Source organism: Gymnoscopelus microlampas (genome assembly GCF_963454915.1).
Source record: "Gymnoscopelus microlampas genome assembly, chromosome: 20".
In the NCBI taxonomy this organism is placed as follows: Eukaryota; Metazoa; Chordata; class Actinopteri; order Myctophiformes; family Myctophidae; genus Gymnoscopelus; species Gymnoscopelus microlampas.
This window is the reverse complement of record NC_139957.1, coordinates 37,729,639-37,742,322: the sequence shown is the minus strand read 5'-3', so window position 1 is coordinate 37,742,322 and position 12,684 is coordinate 37,729,639. Positions and strand designations below refer to the sequence as shown.

Here is a 12,684-nt window from a genome sequence, read left to right as displayed (position 1 = left end):
ATAAATCACAAATGGGCTATAATATATCTTAGTTTTTTTGTGCTGTTGTTATGTTCGTACTGAAATAAAACCAGGAAAGCATCTGTGTCATTTTAGATTTCTTTGGCTATTCAAAATAGCAGATATATAAGCTCATAATGGACACCAAGTGCCACATATGAGCTTGTAGATCTGCTATTTTTTTAAAACCGTGACATTTTTAATATCTTTTAAGATTATATATATTTAAAGCGAACATTTGTAACTCAAATCTTTGCTTCTGGGGGTCCCTGGAACAAAATATGTTGAGATGGGGGTCCGCGGCCAAATACATATCATTTTGGGAGGTCCTTGACATGAAAAAGTTTGAGAACCACTGATTATAGGAACATTTAAAAGTTTTTTTCAAAACACTGTTAGGATTTAGAAGACATTTGTAGAATCGGCCTCAGGTCTTTAATGGGTTAAAAAATAAAGGCTTTGGCAGAGGGAGCGCGTGCGCGTGCATTCTTTTCATTCACAGAAGAATTAATCTCCATCGTCGCGCATTGTTCCCCTCATTTGCATAAAGCTGCAGTGTATGAGCAAGTCAAATAAAGACACAATCGTCGAGTAGAGACTCACCTGCTTCAATGCACACCGTTAGCTTTCAGCGGTGGACGAAGTACTCAACCACAGTACTTGAGTTAAAGTATATATAGATAGGCCTATACTCCAGCGGTGTAAAGTAAATACTGGAGTACTGTACTTATAAGTAAAATGTTGAGGTATTCTTTTTTTTTTTTTACTTCAGTATTTAAAAAATATTGTACTTTTAGTCCACTACAATTATATGAAAACTTTAGTTACTAGTTACCTTGTAGATTTTTATTATTATTACAAAACACACAACCACTTCAACCTATATATATTTCGGCCATTTGAAAATAGCAGATCTACAGATTGGCTACTTTAAAAATACTTGTTTTATTCATTTTGAGCTTGTGAAATGCACAATGAGTACTTTTACTCTTGGTACTTAAAGTAGCCTATATTTTGATGCCAACACTTTTGTGCTTTTACTCAAGTATATTTTGACTTCTACTTGTAACAGAGTATAGGGATATATTTGAAAAGGGGTTAATTCATAATGTAGGCCTACCTTTTCAAAGTACATTCAGTCAAAGTCAAAAGTGCAATATCTGTCATATAGTTGGGTGCAAATTATACTATCCAAAAAAATCAAATAATACAAAAAAAGCACTTGAGTACAGACTTCATGCTGTACTCGAGTAAATGCATATGCTACTGTACCTACTGACTATCTGGTTATTTTAATACTAGATTTGTGATGATAGCACTAGCCTGGCTCTTATATCTGACACATGTTATGCTCAAAACTGTGTTAAGAGGTTTGTTGTGCTTGTTGAATAAGCTAAATACAAATTTCTGTATGACAAGCCATTAATAAAAGGTATATAATATATAGCCATATGGAAAGCACAAAATCCTGAATTAGGCCATTTGTAACTCTGAGAGTGTACAAAATACAACTGTGAGACTGTACAAATGTATAATCTACCATTAAAGTAACACTCAGGATGTTACTGTGCACAAGGTGACATAAAAAAAAAGTGTCATATTTGTCAAAGAAAATAGACCTGGTATAGGGCCTACACTTTGGAATTGTGTGGTCAGATGTATTAAATGTCTATTTTCATATAGACTTAAAAGGCTATATGCTTCAATTCAGTTTTGTTTGTTGTCGGGGAGGGTTCCTACACTGTAAAAACGGGAAACCTCAGTGTTCATTTAACTCTGATCCGTTAGGACAGTGGTTCTCATCCAGTGGTCCTTGTAGGGGTTCCAGGGGGTCCCCAGCCAAACTAATAGTTAGGAACCAAATTGACCCTTATGTGTCTGTAACTCTGAGAGTGTACAAATGGGACCAAATGGACCCGTTAGGGTCCATTTGGTTCCATTTGTACACTCTCAGAGTACACTCTCAGAGTTAAATGAACATTAATGATGATACTACAGTGTAGATTGGGACCCCCAAGAAATCAAAATGGTGAGTCCCTGGCATATCTTTTCAGGTGGGGGTCCGTGCGCTAATATGTGTCAATTTGGGGGTCCTTGACGTGAAAAAGGTTGAAAACCACTGTTAGTAGGCTACTCTGTCAGGGTCCTATGAACACTCAGGACTGTGACAGTGTGATCTGTTCTGATCTGTGTGATCAGTGTAATCTGTTCTGGTTCTATGAACACTCAGGACTGTGACAGTGTGATCTGTTCTGGTTCTATATGAACACTCAGGACTGTGACAGTGTGGGTGCATGATTGTGTTTGTTTGCCTGCCTGCTGCAGGTCCATTAGTTGTGGCATTTGATGGCATTTTAAAAAGTTCCTCTTTTTCCACCATCCAAACGTCATCTGTCTGCAAAGCGCGTGTGTGCCGTGCGTGCAGTGTAGTGGTGGGAGGAGTACTGGGCCGGAGTGGGTAATGTATGTTTTGTTGTAACAATAAAAATCTACAAAGTAAGTTGTGGTGGAGTAAAAGTGCAATACTCAATACTTTTACTAGTAAAAGTACTGAAAATTGGAAATACTCCAGTAAAGCAGAAAATACCTCAAAAGTTGACTTATAGTACAGTACTTGAGTAAATGTACTTTATTACATTATTACACCACTGAAAAAGTCCTGTGTTCAAAATCTTTTACAAAGGCATTATTAGCATCAACATATAGCTAGGCTACTTAACGAAGCTAATAAAAGTAGTCATTATGCAGATTAATGGCCACTATTAATCCCTTTTAAACACTATTTTCTATTTCGGCTATTTGAAAACAGTCAAAGTAGCCCCAACTAAAGCGTCAAATAAATGGCTATTTTCAAATGGCCCACATGTATATAGGGGCTGAAGTGGTTAATGTATGTTTTGTAATAATAATCTAAATCTATAAAGTACAAGAAACTAAAGTTGTCAATTAATGGAGTAAAAATTATATTTTCCTCTTGAGATGTAGTGGAGTAGAAGTAAAAGTACTGCAAACTGGAAATCCTCCTGTAAAGTAAAACAAATAAAAAAGCAAAAAAATGTACTTAACTACATACTTGAGTAAATGTACTTAGTTACTAGTGCGTGCGTGCTCGCAGCCGAGCCTTGGGCTCCATGCATCCTGTTTGCTCAGTGGCGCGTGCTGCCATGCGAGGGGAAGCACTGAAGGATCGGCGCCTCATTAGCATACAGCTGCTCCCCCCCGCCCCTCCCCGCCCCCTCCTCCTCCAGTCTCTCTACACTGCAGTGGTTCTCCAACGTTTTAATTTCAAGGACCTCCATAACTCTGAGAGTGTACTAAATGGAACCAAATGGACCCTTATGGGTCTCAGAGTTACGGACCTGTATATAGGGTCCATTAATTAGAAGAACTCCCTCAAGGCTGGACCCCAGTTTGAGAACCACTGCTCTATACTATATATTGATACAGTATGTATTTGGCCACAGACTTATGAGCATATCTTGTTTCAGGAACCTGCAGAAGATGAAGATTTATATTGTTATTTTTTTCTAAATTAGTCTGAATTGTTCAGCAATATTTTCTAGATAATAATAATCTATACAGTTTGTAACTCAGCTTGAGCCAAAGCATTAAATAGGGTTAAAGTGGTTAAACTGTTTTTTTAATGCTATATTAACTAATTTAGCTGGGGACCCCATGGAACCCCCTAAAAGGGATCCCTGGGGGTCCCCAGACTCCACATTGAAAGAAGAACATTGAGAATATTAAAGCCTGCTATGTTTCAAAGGGACAATGAACAAACATTATTGTTGTTGTTTCACAAATATTTTGACCACAGGGGGAACCATTGGATCACAGCCCAGGTCTGATTTCATTGCTCCACCTACAGGTTGAAAGATTCATGCCAAGGATGATCAGACAGCATCATTAAAAACTTAAACCTTCATAGACTTGTTTGACAGAACTGTCATCAGTGTATGTTGGATTCATGTGTATTTTCAGACATGTAACCACTTAAACCGTCAATACTTAGTCTGCTTCTTTTTCCCTCTACACCAAACCTCTTTGCCGAAAATAGCAGATCTAAAAGCTCACAACGCCTCGCGCTGCGAGGTATTGTGAGCTTGTAGATCGGCTATTTTTGGTAAAAGTTCTCCTCAGAATAGGGATGCTATTTTCAAATAGCCTGAGTTTGATTAGGGCTGAAGTGGTTAATGTATGATTTGTAACAATAATCTAAAACTACAAATGAACTATTAACTAAAATTGTCAAATAATTCTAGTGGAGTAAAAGTGAAGTATTTGCCTCTGAGATGTAGTGGAGTAGAATTAAAAGTATTGAAAATTGGGAATACTCCAGTAAAGTAAAACAAATACCTCAAAATTATACTTGAGTACGTGTACTTAGTTACTTTCCACCACTGCCCCTAGCCAATTAGCTTGTGCAATAGGAGGTGACTGTAATTGTTGTTGCTCACAACAGGGCCACGTATTGTCAATCAATTATTTGTAATTGATTAGGCTGAGTTCTTCATTCTGTGGCCTGGGAGCTTTTCAGCACCAAGGACAGAGACACAGTCCACATAGAAGCTATATAGGCCTCAGTGTGGAGTCACACAACACAAACCTTTGTGTGTCCTCATGCTGAAAACAAGCTGGCACCGTGAACAATGGAACAATTAGACACGTTTAGAACAAAAGGTGTCAGAGTGTTACAGAGGGATTAGTTTTCAAATAGTTCTTAAATGAGTTTGAGCAGAAAGCAGATGTCGACCACTGATGCAAAGTACAAGCTTATCCTAACTGCCTAAACAAAGCTATTCTATTCTGTTTAGTCTTTTTAGCCTATTCCCATTTTTGACCGAACAGCATTGGTCAGAGGTCTCAATATAGCTCCTTTCTCATCTGATAAACCAGTGGTTCTCAATCTGTGGATCGGGACCCCCAGGGGGGTCGCCACATGATATTTGGAGGGTCCCCAGATGACAGTGAAGAAACAATTTAAGTAATTTTAAGACCTTTTTAATACCAAAAGGTTTAATACCAATAACCAAACTATACTATAAAACTGGTCAAACATTGGCCAAACTGTCAAATAATATAAGAAAGAGGTTAAATTTGTGAAAATAGCCGATCCACAAGCTCACAGCACCTTGCATTGCGAGGCGTTGTGAGCTTGTAGATCTGCTATTTTCCACAATATTTATCTGTGGAACCGAGTCGAACCAAATTGAATGCCCCAACTCCTACATTCCAAGTGCTTGTCAGGGTGGGGGGTCCCCAGTTCAAATATGATTATTTTGGACGGGTCACGACCTGAAAAGGTTGAGAACCACTGTGATAAACAACTGGTGAAAGAAGGAGATGTTGGAATGTTTATTAGGCCTTTGTCTTTCTGGGGTCAGCAGCATTCCCTGGTTTGGAGTGACAAACAGTGTTGTAGTGATTTGGTCTCTGACAGCGCGTCTCTGAAGTCTCTGAAGCTGTTCAAACACCTGCTGTCCTCCGGACATGTGACGTTCCTGTCATCTCTAAAAGCAGACGGACTGGAACAGAGAGCTCAGCCAGCGGCAACATAAATCATCTACTGTTCTCTTTCCACATGTATCCATTTGTACTTAGAAATGTATAAATCAATGCTGAGGATGAGACTGTGCACTCAGAATGGCCTCCTCCCCCTCTGTTTCTACAGGTTGCAGAAAGAATGTGGTGAATCCATCATGGGTACAACCCATGAAGTGGCTGCATGTGCACTTTGATGCAGGTGAGTGTCAGTCTATATTAGCAGTCTTTACAGTCTGCAATACTTAGCCCCTTATATCTGCTACCGCCTGAAGCACTCTTGCATCAGAACCATCTGAGCAGGGCAGCCATCAGCTGTGTGAAGCTGAAAACAGAATTTCTCCCCGCAGGATTAACCAGGTCTCCCCTTTCCCCTCTGTGGATTGCACCCTAACCTCCCAGTCTCGGGGCAGGCACCCTAACCCAGTGGTTCTCAACCTGTGGGTCGGGACCCCCACATGACAGTGAAGTGACTTTTAAGACCTTTTTAATACCTAACAGAAATTAAGAAAAAAAGAGAAAAAGAACATTTGGTATTGACGGAAAAAAACAGTCAAAGTATGGTTGTAACTTAAGTCTAGTTCTCTATTGGGGTTTAAGCATTTTGGGGGGTCCCCAGTTAGAATATGATTATTTTGGGTGGGTCCCCAGTTAAAATATGATTATTTTGGGGGGTTGTGACCTGAAAAGGTTGAGAACCACTGCTCTAACCACAAGGCCACGGAGTGAACCCTGGTTGCTGTTTTTATTTCTATTTTATGATTCCAGGTTGAACCATAACACAACAAGAAACGCCACAAAGAGCACAGAAATCCATAAATGCTAAACTGTGCTCGTTGTCGTGTTTTTTTTCTGTGTAGAGAGAGTAGGTTATTATTAATCGCATCACAACAAAATGAAATTTTGTCTGCTGCGTATCAGCTGTGTTAAAGTCCCAGAGGAGGCGTGTTTATCTCTAATTCACTCATCAGAACCATCCCAGCGTCTCTGGATCATCTCTGCAGTCCATCGGTCGGCTCTGTCGCGGTGAACATGCCCTGGAATGTTAAACGTTAATTCACCTCCGAGCCACAGAGGTAAGATAAAGTGATTGTTCTATCTGGGAGTTGATTAGAGTCCCTCTTCCCCTCTGTGTTCACCTCTGACGTGCGTCACATTCATTTCTGTATTCATGAGCCGAGGATGACAGCATGCTGCTGGATTACAGATAATAAGGCCAGCGGGCTGCAGGTTTCCTCTGCATCATTCAATTACTGCACAAGAGTCCTCCCATGCTGCAGCTGCTCTGTGGGGGTGAAGAGGACTGAATTGAGGTACGCTCGCACACACACACACACACACACACACACACACACACACACACACACACACACACACACACACACACACACACACACACACACACACACACACACACACACGCACACACACAGACACGCGCGCACGCACACAAGCACAGACACACGGACACAGAGAGACAGACACGCACATACACACACACACATTTTTCTTTATTATTATTTTTCTATATCCTTTTGTGGCTGTCAAAAGCTGTTTAAAAACACTATTATCATCATTTGAAACCGTAAACCTTGACCGTACCCCTAACCCTTAATACTAACCCTAAACCTTACCCTAAACATAATCTCCAAATGCCTAATACTAACCCTAAACCTTACCCTAGACATAATCCCCTAACCCTGACACCAACCTGAATATTTTACTAATTGTAACCTTAGCTCTAAATATGTTTTTTTTTGGGCCATGAAAATGACCCTTTCCCTAATGGGGAAACTGATAAAATGTCCCCACAGGGTCAATTGTGACAAATCTTTAGTATTGTTGAGGGTCATGTTTCACAGATACAGGGGGAGGAGACACACATAACCATAGACAAACCCAACCAGCATATCGTTGTTGTCGAGCAGAATCTCCATATTTTAACTTTTTGTGTTTTTTAGTAAATGAATGCCCTACTTGATCATACTACAGTGTCACACAAAAGTATCCTAAATAGCAGATCTACAAGCTCGAAACGCGAGGCGAAGCGACACGTTTTGAGCTTGTAGATCTGCTACTTTTGCTATTTTTGAATTTGAATCCTGAAAAGTAACAGTTTTGGACATGAGGTTTCCACCCGACAGAGACGATATGAGCCATAATATCATATCGACAGTGATTTAACCATTTAACCACTTAAACCCTCTAGTCATAGAGAACCGGACTTGATTTACAACTGTACTTTAACCGCTGTTTTCCGTCTACTCCAAATCTCTTTGCGACGCGTTGTGAGCTTGTAGATCGGTTATTTTTGTTGAATGTTCCCCCAGAATATGAATGCTGGGGTTCAACTGGCTTAGCCACTTTAACCCTGGCATCCCAATGTTGGGCATCTCATTATTGGCAAACATCCATCAAAAACAGCAAATCTATACAAGCTGCTATAGATCGACTATTTTTGCCATGCATGTGACATGTCATAATATGATGAAGTATTAAAATATCATCAGATAACCGGGGTTACGAAAGTAACCTTAGGGCTTTAAGTGGTTAATAGTCCGTGCATTTCACACAGGGAGTGGGCCTATACGCAACAAAAGAACAACACAGGAAGGGAAAGTCCATCTTCTGTTTGGCCGCGGGTTCACGGAAGATCATAATGATATTGATAATCACTCCAATGACTCCACGAGAGAAAAATGAAATCAGAGCCATCGCTCAGCGACTCCATCGCATGAGGTCACCATTATCTTGATGTAAGATGTGTCACCGTGAGGGATGAACTCTCACAGAACTTAATGGGCCACATCCTTTATCTATTGACACAGGGATCCACACAATGGCCATTGTTCTTCTTACATGTCCTCAGACCTATTAGCGGATATTATCATTCATCTAGAGATGCCAGCCAGTCCTGACACTACAGTCACTTATAGTTCTCTAGATGCAGAGATAGTTTCATGTGTACGCCTCACGGTGGTACCTTTTGTACTCTGGAAATAATGGGCCAATATACTGTAATTGGCCCTCCTTCTTGTCACCCTTTTTTCATAGATGCTAGCAGATATGTTGTTTACTTGTTCACATATTCTTTATTATGTAGATTGTTTTTTCATAAGCTCTCAAGCAGTGTATTTTCTTTTACTTTACTGGAGTATTTCCAATTTTCAATACTTTTATTTCTACTCCACTACATCTCAGAGGCAAATATTGTACTTTTACTCCGCTACAATTATTTGACAACTTTAGTTACTGATTACTTTGCCGATATAAATTATTACATTATAAAACACACAGTAACCACTTTAGCCCTATTTTATACAAAGGCTGTTTGAAAATAGCCGATCTACAAGCTCACAACGCGTCGCATCGCGGCAACTCCCAATGGGAGTTGTCGCATCGCGGCAACTCCCATTACTACATGTAGAATTGCTAGACATGTAGAATTGTTGTTATTAGGATGGAAACAAAGGAGCACCACTGGAAGTGAAGCGCTTAAGGAGAGTAAACGGGCCGACATCCGGTCTCTTCTTTTTTCTGCCGATGGGTTTCCAGATAGTTTTTTTGTTGCACTATACTAATGTGACTATTTACCTTGTTTTTGTTGACTAGGGTCCATGCTTGGTCTGATCTCGCACTCATAAATCGCTCTGGACAAGAGTGTCTGCCAAATGCCTAAATTGTAAATTGTAACTGCATAGGAAGAAGCAGACTATAGCCTAGTAGTTTATACTCTGTAGGACAATGGTGTCGCTTGCCGAAAAGAACTGATTGTCAGGCTAACGACGAGTCGCTCTGCTTATGTCTGGTGGAAATCGTGTCGATCTCAGCCAGTCCAGAATGTTCATGTTCTCAAACAATGTTTTCTCTGCTGAGTTTCATTGGCATCAGTGTTATCACGGTGGCTGTCCGTGGTCCTGAACTGCTGCCTTGGGCTTAACACTACAGCTTCAGCTCCGGATCCTAAAGATCCATTTGGTGTCTCCCTGGGACTCCAACTTACACAAATACATTCTGAGCCTTATTTCAAAAATAGTGAAAATAGCCGATCTACAAGCTCACGATTCGACATGTTGTGAGCTTGTAGATCGGTAGATTATTATTTTATTTTTTTTGTAGGAAATGTAACACAAAAAGAAAATTACTCGTGACCCATAAAAATGTGTCTGCGAACCAAAAATGGGTTCCGACCTGTTCTTTGGGAATCACGGCTGTAGATGAATGCTTCATAGTGTTTTTACAGTACATCTATAGATAACTGCTTCATTTAGTTTTAACAGTACATCTTATAGATGAATGCTTCATAGTGTTTTTACAGTACATCTATAGATAACTGCTTCATTTAGTTTTAACAGTACATCTTATAGATGAATGCTTCATTTTGTTTTTACAGTACAGCTTACACTGTAGAAGATGAATGCTTCAGCCTCAGGCCACATAAAAGCGACAGACTGTCTTGCTCTGCCATCGGTGTCCCAGAGAGCCTGAGGAGATGCTGAGCTCAGACAGACCTCATGAATAGTCAGACTTCATCATCAGTCTGATTTGCTGATGGGAGAAAAACCCAAGAAATAGATGGCTCTGATTTAAATTTGTGTCCTTTTAGCAACAGTCTTCATACTGTTGTTGTTTTGCATCACTGTGGCTCATATGTTTAACTTTGGATTCAATTCGTGACCACTTGAACTCTATACGCTGTTGATTGATTGATTGATTGAATACTTTATTAGAAGTTTGCAGAAAAAAGCACATGAAAGTACAGTTCAATACAAGGTCAGCTAATAGGAATAAAAAAAAACAAGAAAGCCATTCGCTTGTTTCCATTGGGGTCTTTTGTACTCAATTCATAGTGCCATTAAATGATAGACAGATATACACTACTATGCAGAACATCAAAAAACAGTTTAGGAAAAAGAAAAACAAGAAATATCTACAGTAAACAGTTCGAGGCTATAGGTTTGACTTTTACAGGGGCCAGTTTCGAATTGCAGCCACCTGTAGGTACTCTTTTAGGGCAGTTTTGAAGGAGAGTAGGGTTTTACACTCCTTCGCGGCTTTTGGTAGGGCATTCCACATTTTTGTGTCATAGCAGGAGAATGAATTTAACCTCCTTGTTTGTGCCAAATCTGGGTTGGACGTGATCAGCGGATCTGCCTCTGGTGTTGTGATTGTGGGCTTCATTTACGTTTTTGTAGTACTTTGACAGGTATATGGGTATCTTAACGTTGTGTTATAGATAACCAAGTTGTTGACCCTAAGACCCCCTCCTTTTCCCTCTACACCAAATCTCTTCACCAAAAAGAACCAAGCTCACAAGGCATCGCCCTGCGACACGTGAGCTTGTAGATCTGCTATTTTCCTCTGAATGTTTGCCTATTATGGCATGCCCAGAATAGGAATGCTATGGAGTTCAATGCGTTCTGCATGCGTTTGTGTGAGAAATGTTAACGGGTCCTTGAATAATATGGGGTGCACAACAAGCCAACAAGCCAAATGAGATATATAATTTGGAATGCCACAATTTCCAAACAAAGAATCCCCAAAGTTGACACACTCTTCATTAGGCGGCATAATTTGCATTCTCTTATAATCGAGCTGCTTCCGTGATTGTTAAATCATCCCCGTAATTAGGCAATATAATAGGGTTAATCAGACTCTGCTCATCGCACTTATTATTATTATTCCCTCAAAAAAGAGAGAGAGAGAGAAAAGATACTTGATTAATTAGATCAGTCTTTCATCAGCCAGGCTACCATTTCCCCTCCTGAAATTAATATCAGGTTGTAAATGGAAGGACAGAGACAGATGAAAGATTTCATTCAAATTAATTAAGGACTAATTATGTGGCAGGAGTTGGGAGCAGTTTGCATAATGAGCTCTATCAAACAAGATCAGTCACGCAGAAGGACATGGAGTTTCTGCTGCACACACACACACACACACACACACACACACACACACACACACACACACACACACACACACACACACACACACACACACACACACACACACACACACACACACACACACACGCCTGTGGGCTTGAGTCGTGAGGCGGAAGCTAGACTACCTAGTTTGGCTTTTCGGGAAGTGATGTAAAGGAGACGTCATCGGATACGTTGAGAATTTCCCATTAATTTATTCCATAGACGTTTAGAGAAAATACTTCTATAAAAGAGTTTTAAGCCCGGAATCAAGCCAATCAAATGTCATGACATTTGATTCCATTCATAAAAGTAATTGGAAAACCAAGTGTACAAGCCTTTGTACAATATTTTAAGACTGAGGAACTACTCAACCCATAAACCATTGCACATGCATTTTCCAATCCTTCCAATCAAATGGTTGTTTAGCTTGCTTCTTCTTTTTTTTTTTTAAGATATTTTTTGGGGCTTTTCTGCCTTTATTGGATAGTACAGTGAAGAATGACAGGAAACAGGGAGAGAGGGAGAGAGACAGGGAGTGACACGCAGCAAAGGCCGTCGGGCTGGGAATCTAACCCCTGACTCGCTGTCAGGCTGCATTAGAGCCTATATGTGGTATGCGCCTTAACCACTAGGCCATTGGCGCCCCTACACTTCTTTAATGTAACTATTATTTTAGTATTTGTAATAGTTTTGCTAAATATCGTAGTTTACATGTAATGATTTTTGACGAGAATGTATGATCGTGTCTCCAGGCTATGGGATCTAGTGTAACAGAAACTCACATGACATTCGTGGTGGCGGTTACATTTCCAATAGCAACGCGAGCCCCACCAATCAGAGATGTCGCTGCTCCACTTTAGCATTGTGGGTATAGTGAAATATCTCTCCATGACATCGCGAAGAAAACATGTTTTTCTTCAAACTAGATTGATTGCATTCAGACGCGTGGCTCCTACAGCACAGCAGTATCATTGTTTTGCAACCACGTTGCTCATGGCAAGGCGCCGTATCCACCAACACGTTTGGGGGCGCCGTGTATGTATGTACAGTATACGCAATGCTGGAAACGCCAGCAGCGTGATGAGACGTGTCTGACAGTTGAGATATTTTCAACTCGGGGCGTTTGGAAGCCCTTTTTAGGAGAGCACCGATTGAGTTTTCAGCTGGGAAAAGAATGCTTTGTAGGACACACAGTAGGCCTACCGTACATTGT

At 40.3% G+C, this 12,684-nt stretch overlaps 1 protein-coding gene across 1 annotated transcript in view; it reads left to right on the top strand.

The window, feature by feature from the left end:
• Positions 1-5,712, top strand: part of ralgapa2 (Ral GTPase activating protein catalytic subunit alpha 2) — a 252,180-nt gene extending 246,468 nt beyond the window's left edge. The window contains exon 42 of the transcript XR_014599889.1: positions 5,672-5,712. The gene's annotated coding sequence lies outside the window, so the exon portion shown is untranslated. The remainder of the gene's footprint in view (positions 1-5,671) is intronic.
• The last annotated feature ends 6,972 nt before the right edge of the window (positions 5,713-12,684 follow it).